Source organism: Passer montanus, unplaced genomic scaffold (genome assembly GCF_014805655.1).
Source record: "Passer montanus isolate IOZ18808 unplaced genomic scaffold, ASM1480565v1 scaffold216, whole genome shotgun sequence".
Lineage (NCBI taxonomy): Eukaryota > Metazoa > Chordata > Aves > Passeriformes > Passeridae > Passer > Passer montanus.
In genome coordinates this window covers 172,665-188,310 of record NW_024366770.1, presented here as the reverse complement: position 1 = coordinate 188,310, position 15,646 = coordinate 172,665, and the positions used below count along the sequence as shown (strand labels likewise).

At 40.2% G+C, this 15,646-nt stretch overlaps 1 protein-coding gene across 4 annotated transcripts in view; it reads right to left on the bottom strand.

Annotated features, from left to right (window-relative positions):
* The window catches only part of PDE3A (phosphodiesterase 3A), a 220,110-nt gene that overhangs the window by 123,591 nt on the left and 80,873 nt on the right, over positions 1–15,646 (bottom strand). The window lies entirely within an intron of this gene.

Sequence of the window (15,646 nt, the reverse complement as noted above, 5' to 3'; positions counted from 1 at the left end):
AAAAAGCAAGCGAGAAGCTGTTAGTCACGTTTAAGACCACCAGTGTCCCAATTTGAGACCCTGCTCTCCATTATTCCTGTTACTTGACATGCATTCCCTTTGCCCTGAGACATTCTTTCCATTGAATTTGCAACAGAATGAACATAAAACAGACCTTAAAAAAAAAAAAGCCATTACTCTGAAATAATAAGAAACAGACAAAGCCATAGCAATTTCTGTTGGCATAGGACAAATTAGTGGAATTTAACACACAGCCTGATGAGTACCTCCCACCAAAGGATCAATCATAGACAGATGAAAAGATGAGGAGTAGCCATTGCCAAATAAAAATTCCTCTTGGAGTTAGGAGTAATCCAGTTCCAAGGGAAGTTCCAAGCAAAGACTAAAAGCATTGCAATGCTAGCAGAGCTCCTTGCTTTTTCAGTAAGTCAGGAATTAGAAACTTGTTTGCTTTATGAAGAGGAATGCATAACACACTTGACCATGACAGGGAAGAATTGAAACAGATCACACCATATGTCCTTTCCAGACCTAAGATTTTTAGGATGACTGGGTCCTGAAAGCAGGATAATCCAGATGGTTTTTTGTTAGCCTGTTAACCTGCCCTTGTGATTGCCTCTTTCCTTCCCAATCGCGTGTCCTTCCTCTCAGCTTCCAAGGCACTTTCAATCTCAAACCAAACATGGTCTCAGGAAACAGTGCATTATTTCAGAGTGATAAGTTTGATGTAAATTGTAGTTGAAACAGGATAATATTTGAAGTGACCAATTAATCTGGTCAGCACTGTGAAATGCCCAATTGTATGGTTAACATAAGCATGCTGAGAGCTTGAAAGCTGAGCTAAATGAGTAATGAAATTCTCTGGCTTCGTGGTTCAGTAAAAATGAAGGAGGGAAGTGGGGAGAGCAGAAAGTGTCTTAGGCCAAGAAACAGCAACATTTCAAAGTAACCCCAAGAGCAGGTTCTTCTCAAAATAAAGCTTTGTGTCATTTTTGGCTAGCATATATTTCTGTTAATCTTTTAAAAGCGAAACATAATTTAACATTTAAACACAAGTGGAAAAATCTATTTTGAAATAAGGTCTGAAGTTCTTTACCTAGCTCATTTGGTATTTCTAGAGTTCATCCTACTGTCATCTTTAATTCCTTGGCTAAAAATACTCAAATCATGTTAGTCCTCCTCATTTCCTTAAATATTTGTGACAGAGTGACAGAAGGGACATGGCACTCCACTGACCATACTTTTCTTTGCACAAGTCAGCAAATGCTACTAAGATGCCACTGAAGCCTTAAAGAGTTCACTCCCAGATGGTGCCCACACAGCTGCTGATGCCAACATACAAAACCAGGGGAACATGAAAAGAGAGTTTATCTTGAATTCCAAAATTACTTCTCTCAAAAGTGCTGCACAGTGCAACTACAGAGAGGGAAGCTCAAAAAAAACCCCAAAAAAACCCCACATGAATATTTAATTAAAATATTTTTTACATATACAGTAACTGATGTTGGAAGGGACCTTTGGAGTTCATCTGGTCCAACTCCACCCACAGCACAGCCAACTTAGTAACTTCATATTTCTCATGCTTTTTTCAAGGAGAAAACAAGAATAAGCACCGCCACAATGATTTAGAAAGGGATATCAAAAGTCTTTGTGACTTAGATAAAAACAGTGTGCAAGTCAACCAAATTAAACAAACAAACAAAAAAGGCAAGCCCCCGGAAGTGCCTTCTAGGTTACCTGCTGTTGATTTAACACTCTCCCATTAGAAAACACACTTAAGTCCAAGAGGAGGTATGATATGAAACCTAGACAGGAACGAGATGGTGGCAGATGAATGAAGGCACCTCAAAAATCACTCTTTTCTCTTAATGTATTTTTTCCTTTCCTCTGGTGTCCAAAATTTAGGCACTTTACACCATTCTCTGGATGCTGATAAATCAAACCAAAAAAGGGAATGTCTTTAAATGCTAAGTTTCTCCATGGTTGGACTTTCTGGAAGTCACGCTTCTGGCATGAGCAAGTCTTTGAACAGTTCATTGCTGTTCCAGTTCAGTGTCCCTCATCCAGCTGGTGTCAGATGTTGAAGAGGATGGTCCAAGAGCTCCCTGACAAGCAGATATTACCCTATCTCCTTAGTCTCTGGGAAGGTCTCTTCCTAAGCCCTAATATTTGGATGTAATTCTCAAGAGTGCTGTATCTTACTCCTTTACGACACTTTTTTGAGTTTCTCTCTCTATAAAAAAAAAAGAAAAAGAAAGAAATACAAAAAAAACCCCCAAAATCCAACAGATCCTAAACCCTTTACGGCACTTTTTTGAGTTTCTCTCTCTATAAAAAAAAAACAAAAAAAACCAAAAACCAAAAAAAAACCCCAAAATCCAACAGATCCTAAATTTGTTTTTTTCCTTGTAAAACCTGGACCACCCTCATTGAGAGAGGCCAAGAAGCTCACACATAACATGACAAATTTATCTGTACATTTTAATGTTAATGCCAACAGAGGTACAAACAGGCTGAGATCTGAGATGCACAAACCTTTTGTCAGGGCACCCATGAGAAAAATCAGAGTCCTCCTGTGTGACCTTTAACAGGCATCTCAAGGGCAATCCTTTCATACAAGGTGAGCTGACTGAGCATGAGGATAAGGTTAAGTCAGACTTAAGACTCTTCTGTAATCAGGAGAGTGACAGGGAACTCCTGAAGGTAATTCACACTGGTGTAAAACAAGGAGAGAGCTGAGAGGAAGAGAAAGTGGAGGAGAACAATGAAAGGTTTGTGAAGAGGATTTAGGAAAATAGCAAACACCTGATTTTCCTTGCAGATTTCTAAGCCCTTTAAAAGCAATACTATTAAAACACACAGGTATTGAAGGAACCCTGAGAGCAAAGATAACACAGCCCTTGGGAAAGGCTACGGCTAGAGATCAAGAACTGCTCTTTCTGAAAAATTCTCTGTCAGATGAGAGATGTACGTATATTTGATCAAAACCATACAAACAATACTCACTGTATATTTTCATATTCAGTACAACTTGAGACTATTCTTAAATCCTTATACCCCATGTAATTAATTTTAGATACTGCAGGAAAAACCCCACTGTATTTGAACATGAATGGCAGCAGGGTGCACTTAACACTCTCCTTTTCAAACATATCTTTACACTTGACTTAAAAATGTAGAATGGGAGCATAATACCCCATTCACTGCTAGCAGCAGTATGAATGAAAGGCTCTCTGCACATCTGTTCAATGATATTTAATGCATGGTCCAATAAGCCCTGGCATTTCCCACTCACAGATCTGCAGGAATTACACATGGGCTGCAGCTCTGCTGACAGATCCTTGCTCCTCTGGAAGGGCTCTGCCCAGTCCTCCAGGCTTTGGTTTAATTCCTCACAGAAATCACCATATGCTTGCAGCTCTGGCTGGCTACACTGAGCCAGGGCTGATCATGGCAGTGCATGCACATTGTCCAAACACCGTGGAGCATCAAAAGCCACTGCCCAAATTGGCTGTTGCTAGGAGAGAAGGGAATGGCAGGAAACACAGGAAGGAGAAACACTGGGTTTTTTTCACAGAGCTGGCGTTTATGAGGCATTATCATAAAGTTTACACAGTCATATCCACAGTCTCTTCCCAGCCCTTTAACTCATTGAAGAGTTAAAGCAGCAGTCACAGAAAACAGCAGGGAAGTTCAGAAATAATTTTCCTTATTATATAAAAAACATGAAAGCCAAACACCTTGATTTTTTTTACAGTTCTGGACTTGGAAATGCAAAGCACGCAAGTTCATTTTGATTTGCACATGAAAGCAAACTCACTCCCCACTTAATCTTTTAAAATCCAGTAGGGGAAGTTATTTTACTTCAGGGCAGTAGAAGGACAAGCAATAGAGAAAACTTTTCAAGGCTTATTCCTTGTATTTGAATATTCATGGAGACTAAAAGATCTGAAATTTGTGCAGTATTAGTCACACTGAAGAGGTCCAACATAATGACAATGCAAGAGCTAACACAACATCTGCGTGGAAAGAAACCTGACCCAGCATAAGTAATATCTTTCTTGGTTTGTAAAGCTCCCTGTGGACTCCATCCAACATGCTTTGTGGATCTGCTCTCTCTCTGTTCCCCTGCTGCACTCCTCTCGAGCTGGCTGCCTTCTCAGCTCTCTGCATAACCTCAGTGCTGCCTGAGCCAGCTCCTCTGCAGCTCTTGCTGTCTGGAGTCATGTCCCTGTGCATCCACACCTGCACAGCCTTCCTCCTCCCTCCTCCTGCCCCTCTCTGCTTCCTGAATGGCATCACACAGCCTAGCAGTGCTGAAACAATTCAAACCAAGAAAAAGAATTTGTTTCCAATGGCTTTATTTTCACCAAGGTGGTGTTATCCACACTCATGATGGAACAGGAAACACAGCAGGATGAAAGCAGGAGTCAGTAAATGCAGCTCTCAGGATGAGGAAAAGCTGAGCCATGAGCCAGCTCAAATTAGCTGCACTAATCCACTTTGTCATCCTGCTTGGCCCTTTTCTCTTCCAGAAAAGGCCCTCAGAAACTTTCACTGGATAAACACACCATTTAAACACCAGAAAACTCTTCTGTGTACTTAAAGCAAGGGACTTTTGGGTGGTGACTGGCTGCTTGAACAGCCCATGTACAAAGCCATCCTGTCCTTGCCCCCATTCCTGAATGATGTGACTGCCACCTGACACCCCTGCCACCCACATTTGCTGCTCCCCGACTAAATGCAGGTCAATTACTGAGCACCACATGGGCAATGGAGAGCAACCTGCCTTCCAAAGGGAGACAACTACCCTGCAGACCATGAAATAATGCACTGAAATGTATGAAATAATGCATATGGTGATCTGACAGTGGGGAAGAACAAGCCGTGAAGGTGAGGGGCATAAAGACAACTCAGCAAACACTGAGATATCAGATCCTATACATGTACTCATCTTGAACACAACAAACAAAAATAATGGAAAATTCTGATCAACATCCCCCCACCTCTGGCTGCTTGAAAAAGACCTGTATCTCCCTGCTGTCAACATGCTTTTCACTACACAGCATTACAGGTTAATAAAAATCTGCCTTCCAGAAAATGTCTGATTATGAAATACTTCAGACAGCCAACCTTGGTAAGAACAGTAGAATTTTACAAATAAGATTCGAATTCACAAAACTCATCCCAGTGAATGAAACCGTAGCCTTTGGATTACTCCAAGCCACCAGGTCTGGAAAGTATGGCAGAAACCTTAAATATTTGGTCCCTGGGCTCCGCACATTTTGTAAGCAGCAGACATTTCTATAAACCTGTTAACATCTTGAGACAAAGGGTCCCTTATGTCATGGAGGAAGCTTTTCCAATCTGCCTTTTTTTTTTTCTTTCAAATAAAATTTGTGAAAGAACTCACAAAATGAAAGAAAGTGATATAGCAGTCTTTTCCCATTACCCTTGGTGGTGATCAGGACACATTAAAAGATGTTTTGCTTCACAGAGGTTGAGCAATGGGATGCCTTACAAGGACAGGGAAAATATCAAGTCATTCATATCTAAAAGGCCAAAATAAATTCCAGAGTTACAGCAGTAAAATCTAAGAAATTGAAAAATACAAACACTCGCCGAATATTTCAAACAAAAGAAATGGAAAAAAAAAATCAAATTAGAATACACTTTGGAGAGCAAATAGTAACAACAAGAACCCAAATACTAGATGGAACATTTTAATATTATTTAGCCTATTCCAATTGCTAACACTACATTTAAACATGTTTTTTAGACAATCTACAACTTAACATTGATTTTCCTCTACAGAAAACGTCTTGCTCATGTCAAGACCCAAAGTTTCAGACAAAAGAGAGAGAAGTGGAGTTTTTTAAAAAAAGAAGAGAAACACAAAAGAAACACCCCCACACCTCTTTTAACATGAACAGCAAGGAGATTCAGCATTCACTTAAAGGCTTTACCTTGGACCATCTGTGACTCAACTGCTCTTATTCTTTAGTCATATATCATTTATTGCTACACGCTGTGAGGAGCACGGGAGGAGGGCTGGGGCAAAGGCACTTAATGACAGTAAGCAGAGTACTTGCTAATTTAAATAACTCCCAGAAATGTTCTTATCTACTGAGCAAACATTCTAGTGTTTTAATTAAGCCAAGCAGACAGAGATCAAATGATCATGTATACAGCAATTTATGAGGAACTCTCAGCAGTGCAAGACGCACTTCTGCTCCTGAGACCAAGCTAGCTTTTGAGTCGTTTTTCCCCCCTTTAAGTTAGGATACATGGGGAAAAACGTTCTGGAAAGTAAGTTGCATGGAGGTTCCTTAACCTACTTTGTTACTTGGTCTATCATTAAATGTTTCTAGCATTCAACTGAGTAGATAAATCACTACATTTTGGTTGGGGTTTTTTGGGTTGTTTTTGGGGTTTTGGTGGTTTTTTTGTTGCTTGTTTTTGTTTTTTAAATCTGCTGCTAGGGAAGCAGAACACTGAGTAGTAGACATTTCGAATATTTACCCAGAATTACCCACAACTGCTCAAAAGAAAGGGTTAAGAGCACAGGAATCAATGTGCACTGCTTTGGCAGGAAGCTGGAGCCCAGACTGAGCTGCAGGGGTGTCCCTGACACAGATTTGCACAACCACAAAATTCACAGTGCCTTTGAACACACACCAGCAGGCTTTTGTAGCAAGAGGAGTCACACTGGTCTGTGTGCTCAGCATCTGTCACTGCTCTCCATCCAGTGCTAGAATTACACATGAGTGCAAAAGGCAAGGCTCAGATGGGCCATCAAACAGTTTCAACCATCAAACATTACAGCTGATGTTGTTCCTATTGGTTTGTTTAAAGAGGAAAGGTTTGTCCCCAGAGAGCACAAAAGGAATCCTTGGTCACAACCTCTCACAACACCTGGAGTCTCAAGTCAAACTGAGTCAACCAGCAAGGCATTGCCAAATACAAATGCAGGAGAGTGCATCTTAAACCAAATATTTCTCCATGCTATGGAAAACCAAATTAAAAAAAAGTTTAAAACCACCAAATTAATGCCGATTAGGCATTCTGAAACACGAGCAGAGAGCTGAAGGTGAAAAGAGGTTACATCAAGATTGCAGTCATGCAAAAGTGGAGCAATGCTTTTAAATGACTAAATAAGGAAATGTCACAAGTCTAGTCATAAAATAATTTTTTTTTTCACATAACCTTCCAAATGATCTGTTCTTCATAATGTAGAGGAATGGAAGAATTTTCCACTGCAGAAGATTCTATGAACATACTTCAGAAACTGATTTCAGCAAGAAACCAGGATAGGATAGACAGGTTCTTCCTTTCATTATTTGATGGCATAATCCTTTCCCCCTTCAAAGCAGCAAATACACTATTCCAAACCCGCTCTATTGAATCACAACACCATTCTGGAACATTTTGTTTCTTAGATATATGTCTGCTCTCCCACATCAGCATAACAATTTCAGTTGAAACCAGCACAGACAACCATTAGCAAATTTATACTTTACAGTTGTCTTTACCATATCACCAGTCACATAAATAACTGAGCCACAGACAGCACTAAACATCAAGAGTCAGAAAGATCCTGGGAAGGCACCTGGAGCACAGCAAGAACCAAACTCCTTAAGGGCAACAGGTCCTTGAGACAGAAATACAACACAGGCACCCAAGGCATGGTGAGAACAAACCCTTGGTGGAGAGAACAGTGAAGTGTGTGGAGCCCCCCAGAAACACTTGAGCCTTCCTGGGAACCCCATCCCAAACCTCTTGCCAGACCACTGCCAAAGCAAAGCCCTGCCAGGGCTAGAACAAACCTGATATCCCCCAGCTGTGCAGGAATTAAGAGTGAAGACAACACACACATTCTTCCTAAAAATTTTGAGGGGAAAGAACCCATCATTAGTTTCTGGTGTAGTTTTCATGCCTCTCTCTATAATCTGTACCTATGAGGCTTTTTAAATATTTTTCTCCATGAAAATGAAAGAGCTATGCTATTATGAGCCAGATGTGATGAAAAAGGGAGCAAAGACTTTGCTGGTTTTGTTAAGGTGATGCATTCCATGAGGACAAGTGCAAACCTCAAGCTCGCAGAGCTGCTGCGGCATTGCCCCTCTCTCATCCTTGAGATGCAGGATGCACCTCCAGGACACAGAATGATCCAGTCCAGCCAAACCAAACTTTCCAGAGCCAAAAGCTCCCCATTTATATTCTAAATCACATGTTAAGATTGTACAACACAACTCCCAGGGTCAGAGCAGAACCTGGAACACTTAATTTTAGAGTCCCACGACAGGATAACTTTATTCCCTCTCCCACCTCAACACACACGTAGTTTTGATTGCATCTTCTTTTCTAAACTGGACTCTTCTGGAACTTGGTTCATCAAATATGGGAAGTGCCACAAGGGAGACTATGCTGGTTATGCAAAAAGAGAAGGGTAATAAAAATTTCATACTCCCAAAAATAAAATTATTTCAGAAATAAATAATGAAAACCCTTACCTTTAAACAATTTATCTTTAAAACAATACCCCATAAATTAACATAAATCATAAACACAACTATGAAAAAAAGCTCATAAAACCAAGATTCATTATAACAAATTTCCCCAAAAAACTACTATTCATAAAAATTAAAAAACACAGAAAACTATTTTCTTATAAAGAAGTCCCCATAACATTAACAAAAAAACTTCTCTCCCTAAATAAACTCAAAAAAACCCCTATTCTAGAAGTAGTAAACTAACCAAAACTTGAGGTTTTATTTCTCTTCAGTAAAAAATAAAAAATATAAAAAGAAAAGTATCCTAAAGGTTTTATTCTCTTATTACTCTTTCTTTTAATTACTATCAAGAAATTGTTCTTTACACCCTTTTAAAGTTTTAAGCCTACTTTACTTTTCTCCTAGTCCTACCTCACAACAGAACACACCCATTAATACATTAACCAAAAAATCTCAAATTAACAAACCAAAACCACCACAGAGAGGAAAGAGCATCACTTCTGTGAGGAAGGGCTCACTTATCTCAGTTCTGTAGAGAAGGAAATGTACAGGACTTAAATAAATGGCCTGCTCACCACAAATGGCTTTGAAAAGATCTACAAATGCCAAATAATTTCTGTAACAACCTTTTAGATCACCACCTCAGCTTTGGACCTGACTTGGAACCACCTTCTAAAATCCCAATAACTAAATTAACTCCTGTTTGTCACAAGGAGAACTAAAGTTTATTTGCTTTTATGGATCAAGGATTCTTTTTGTCTTTGTTTTCACTAAGTTGTCACATCAGTGATTTGTAACTGTGCTTTTAAAATGTCATTTCTCTGTCTCTTGATGTGAGATGGATCACTTGGTGCATGTAGCCCTTCACTCTGATGAACAAGTCAGCTGGCATCAGCCTGGTCAGCAAAGGCAGCCCTTACTGAGACCACGTATCAAATACCAGTTCTGAAAACCTGACCCAAAAATGAGCTTACTGAGTGCTGCTGATTAGGGGGAAGAAAAAAAAAGAAAAGGCAAGGGAGCAACAACAACAATAACTCATCCTTCATGTCACCCCCCCTCCCAGGGCATTTTCAGATTTTCAGAGTGATTTGCTTACAAACAGCTGCAAGGAGAGGAAAAGAAGCGCACCCTGGCGCTCTGACAGCCAGGTTGGTGCCTGCTCAGAACAGCGAGCAGCTTTCAAAGGCTGCATTGCACAACAGCACAGGGCTCTGCACTGGACAGGAGGGTGGGACTGGCAGCTCACAGGGAGTATTTGGACATAATCTGAGAAAACAAATTTTCAAGCAGGCCTTTTAAAGAGGCCTCCAAACTTGATCAGCGCCTGGCGCAGCCGTTGTTTTACCCAGCCCGAACCAGCACCACGCGCTGATTGCAATTTATTCTTTTTTCTTTCCTGGGAAGCCAGCAGATCAGTCTGGCACACTGATTCATGGTGTTACTACACTGGCTTTCCTCAGCTGGAACATTCCTTCTGCATCCCGTGAAGGCCTATTAAAGTAAGCAAATCACGAGAACCATCTGTGCTGTGCAGAGGAGGGGATGGGGAACTGCAGTGGGTTTCCTTCTGGCTGCAGTGCTGGCTCCTTCCTGCCTGTGAGACCAGCCTGTGTTATGCTGAGAGCTGCATCTGATACACAACATTTTGCCTGTTTAGTTACACTTTCACTTGCAAAGGAGGGGAACTAGACACCCGGGGTCTCATGGGCCAAAACACAGCATCTCCCAGTGTGCTGGGAGAAAGGAACATCATCTTCTCTTCCCAACAAAACCATCATCAGCTGGGTTTTTTTATTTCACTATCTCCTTTTTTATTTCATTATCTCCTTCCACTTGAGCTGACATCCTTCCTTTAGGCTAAAAGCTACTATATGCTAATGAATATATGTGTATATTAAAAGAGAACTTTATCACTAGTCTTACAAGAGAAAAGTTGGATTTTCCATGAAAATTCACTCCTTACAAGAATGCCTGCTTTCTTTTTTTTTTAAAATAACATTGTACTGTACCAGCAGAATATTTGTCTGCACTCTGAGCAAAGTGATTTACTCCTCCACTAGCATCAAAGCAGAGGAAGAGTAGGATGCAATCAAGCAATTAAACACACAATGAGGTGATGTGATATACACCCTTACATGAAAGTGAGTGAAAATGGAAAAGAATAAGCACTCATAAAAGTGTCTCCTAAGAGCAGTAGGTTTTCCTTTGAGATAGGGATCTAATCCTCTATGCCTCATCAGGAGGAAACACTACTTGTCATCAAAGGAAGTTATTGTTTCCAGTTAATTAATGACTGTGACATGCCTTAGGATCTTGGAATGCAACATATCACTGCTGTTACACGATGCTGAGCTCTCCTCAATCTGTTAAATATTTCTATTAATGTGGATAACCCAAGTGTGTTGTGATGTTTACTTGGAGCATATTTCCCTCTAAGCCATTTCACAATCTTCCTCCAATCCTGCAAAATGTGGGTTGAAAAAAATCTGCAAAAACAGCTATAAAAATATGGACGCTTATTGATCCTCAAATAAAAGATCCACACTGCACAAATGTTTTTACAATGCCTCCTTACTGCAAACAGCTCCTGACTTAGTGGAGCAATGTGCTGCACATGAGTGTAACAGGTAATTAACTTGTAAATTGTAATTAACAAATTTGGGATGTCAAGGGGTCCCAGCCATTCAGACCAACAGGATTAATTCCTTTCTGTATTAAAAGACAGGCAGTAAAGAGCCACATTTTTACTTAAGACCAAACAACATCACAGAGGATGCCCTGTTTTTCTGACAAAAATGTAAAAATCACAGGAGAAGAGTACATATTATATGCTTCAATCCTTTCCTAACAGCCTCTAAAATTCCATGTTTTCTTTGATAATCATCCTTCTCTACCTCAGGGTTTGTAAATGGGTTTTATAACCTCTCTTTTAAGAACAAAGGGAGCTTAAACCAAAAGAAAACAATGTGTGTCATTGCTAAGTGGTGCAAGACACACAGAAATATAATTTATGGCAACCAAAAAGATGAACTCAATCAACATATACATATATGGGAAACACTCAGCTTTGGAGATATAAAAAAAACATGCCAAGGGTTTAAGAAATAAAGAAAAACAACATATTTCTGTTCACATATACATAAAATTTCTCTTGTGCCTTACTCATTTGCCAACAGAACAAATTGAAATTTGATTGCTAGAACCACACAGCAATAAAGAGTGCCCTAGCCAGAACCAGCATAAAACCACAAATAAAAACCAGTCCTTTGCCAAAGGCTGCCTGAAACCAGGGGGAGGCCAAGGAGGCTAAACCTTTTGATTCAGCAAAGATGAAAAAGGAGCAGTTCTGCTGTGGCTGTCAGAGTGGAGCACACTTCACAGCCAGGCACAGAGCTGCCCTTGCAGAGCTTCCCAGCCCCATTTAAGCAGGCTGGGCTCCTCTCTGCAGTCCAGGACTTCAGGGCACACCAGGAGCCCTGATGCCAAAGAAACATCCCAAGCAAAATCCTGTCAGGAAGAGAAGAGAAAGCAGCAGCTCTGAGGAAAAGCTGCTCTCCCTTCTGCATCCCGTGGTGGCAGAACACAAAGATGGATGGCTACAAGTTTGGAAACCAGTCCCTTCTGCATCCCGTGGTGGCAGAACACAAAGTAGTTACCAAGATGGATGGCTACAAGTTTGGAAACCAATTTAACTCTTCAAAGTAGCAAGATAACATATCAACCACCAATGACAAAAGCACATGTACACAAGCTAATTAAAAAGTCAGTAACAGGGTAATGAGGATGTCAAAAAGCAGTCCTGGAACACAGTGCTGTTACCAAAGCCTTACTGTAACTATATTAAAAAGCACATTATAAATAGGCAAAGCCTATTGAAGTGAAACCTTCTTTCAATCCAATGTTTAGCTTTGTCTCTATCTGTACCATTCAATTGTCTGTATTTCATGAGGACACCAGTGCTGTTACCAAAGCCTTACTGTAACTATAGAAAAAAGTACATTATAAACAGGCAATCTAAATCTTTCACCTTCTTTTAATTCAGTGTTTAGCTGTGTCCCTACCCATATCATTGAATTGTTTATATTTCTTAAGGACACCAGACATACAACATGGGGATAGTTACACAGGCCTGGCTTGTGGTGTCAATATTCGGTATTGTAGTGTATACACACATCTCAGAGTAATGAAGAATTGGTATTGAAAGAGCCATTCTGTTCACTTTAATGAAGAACACTGTGGCTGAGCTTACATAAACAAACTAATTTTCTGCTTACTGGCACGAAAATTGACTTATTTAAAATATCTGCCTAAGACAAACATTGCTGCCAAAATACAAGAAAGCAGAGTGACTTTAAAATGTACTTCAAAAATCTAGTTGAATTTACCTCTCCAAAGTACCTCCTACCTCTACAATAAGAAATTTCTTATGCGCGTTTCTAATATCTTAGGTTTTCACAAAGGTGAACTGCTACAAGCTTGCTTAGTTAGCAGGCACTGATGTAGAAAAGTCCCATTCTTTACAGAAAAGGCATAAAATGAAGAACAGCATTTCTGACTCTCAGGAAATTGTATTTTAACGAGACTAATAAGTCAAGAACTAAAACAACAAGCTGTTGATGCCTATTTCCATAAAAAGTACTTTTTCTGAATTTGTTTTAACACAGAATGGTTAAAAATATCCTCACATGCCCAAAAGAAGGTAAGAGTGTAATGTGATACTTTTGTCTCATGTAACACAGGCTGTGACCTAAGAACATGAGAATGCCACTTAATGGCTGCAGATTTGGATCCTCACAAAAACCAGACCCACTCACTTACCCTGGTTTTCCTGTTCTATTTCCACACAATGATGTTCAAGAGCATAAACTACTTTTTGATATTTTTAATACATTGTGATTATTTGCCATTCCTCAGGACAGGGAAAAAAAATTAAAATAGCCCCACAAATAAGGCATAAAATATTGAAATCCAATATTCAGAGCTTATGAGAAAAACAGAACATGTTCTAGCAGAAACCTGCATTTCTTGGCTTTTTTTTGTTATTATAACAATCACAAAGATATTCCAGTTGATTTAGAATACACAAAAGAACAGAATTTGAGATATTTCTTTAAGCTATATCTTCCAGTGCAGAACAGAAAGTCAATCTGCTCATGACTCAGAGAACTTAGTAATGAATCAATGTGTAAACCTTGTATCAAAGGATGAAAACACTGAAATGAAGAATCAGGAAGTTCCTCTTTATTTGGCCCTAGTTGCCTAAGGTGAGGTATCAAGTGTCATTGTTTTGAGCAAAATAGTCAGCAATTCACATCAATTAATTCTGTAACTACCTTGTTATAGATTTTTATCATTTTTTCTAAATACTGTATTCTATGATCAAATTTCTGTTATGAGAACAAAGATTATACATTTGAAGCTAATATCTTGAGAAGGGATGAAATAGTAAAATGCTATTTAAAACTAATTAATGGAACTCTTCCCTGCTTTGAGGTAATTCATGCTATTCCTTTGAGCAAAGTATGGGAAAGAATCTGGGAGATAAGGATCAAAGTAAAAAAAAAAAAAGCTTTTTTCTTCTATCATCTACAACAAAAACATCTTTTGTTTTATTGCCATTAAGTTAGGGAAAGCAACAGGAGTCAAAGTGAGGTGGCACGAGGATGTTGGGGCTTCTTCTGAGTGCAGAAAACAAAGCTGCTCTGCTCACGAGCTGGCAAAGGGAGACTAAACTCTACACTTGCTTTTTATCTGCATTTTTCTTCAGGATTCAACCACATCTGGGTTCCATTTCAGTATTCCAGAGGCTGGAAGGATTGAGTAAAGTTTGCGGGTCCTACCTGGGACATCTGGGAAAATTTTCCACCCCGGTGGGAAGCAAGAGCACATGGCACAACCGGAGGGACATCCCTTCAACCTTCAACCCCTACTGTTTGTTTGGTTAGGAACCCTCTCTTCAACTTGTCATGGAGAAGTAAAAACCACTTTCTTCCAGTAAAACAGCTGGCCTAGGAGCAGAGATGCCTGGACACACAGGCACAACTGGTTTGTTCTCCTTGTTCCTTACAGTTCTTCCTGCAGACACCGTGCCAGGAGCCCCGTAAGAGCTCAGGGACTGCCAGGACAGGGCTTCCCAGCTCCTTTCTCTGGCTGGGCACAGCTCTCCCTGCCACCAGGCTGCTCCCTGGCAGTGCATGGCTCCAGCCAGGAGCCCAGCAAAGCCTTCCCTGGGAAGGGTCACCTGGCTGCAGCAAGGTCCCCACCTTTTGCACCCAATTCTAAACACTCCGTGCTACGAGTGGGCAACAAAATTCATCTCCCATTGGCCACCCACTTCTGAATCCAGCAGTGGGCCCTGCTAGAATAGAAACAGAAGAGTTTTTGGCAGCCACCGAGCCAAGTTCCAGGGCAGCAACTCAGTCGCGACAGGACAAATTAGCCTTGAATCCATCAGTGCCCAACTGCTCTGTCACAGTCATTTTTCTGGGAAAATCCCTTCACCCAGGATTTCTCTCCTGGGAACCTGAGAAGCCTCAGAGAAAAAGGAAAACAATATTATCTCAATTGCTTCTCCTGTGTTCTTCTGCTTCGGAATGTGGTTGCAGATTGTTTCATTGGTTTCATGTGAACTGTTTTGACTTATTGGCGAATCAGGGTCAAGGTGTGTCAAGACTCTGGAGAGAGCCACAAGTTTTTCATTGGTATTTTTTAGTCTTCTGTCTGTATCCTTTCTGTATTCTTTAGTATGGTTTGGTTTAGTATTCTTTAATATAATATAGTATCAAACTCCATCTCATCTCCCATTGTCTAACTTGCACTGCCTCATGCACTTTGTTAGGATCTCTCTAGGCTTTCCAGATTTCTTTGCAAGCCCAGGATGGAGTTTTTGTGAATCCCTATCAACAGCATCATTACAAGGGATGTACACAAGGCAAATGGGAAAAAAATAAAATACCAGGCTTGATTCATCAACAAGTTAGATCAGTGGTTCTAACCATGCCTTTCCCTGCTGTTCATGGTCCTGTTCTCATGCTGCTAACTCTGGTTTCAAACACTCCACAGAGCAGCATTTTTTCCCTTAATAGCCTGAAATTCCTGGTTTATGAAAAATTAAAAGAATCCCTCCGAGT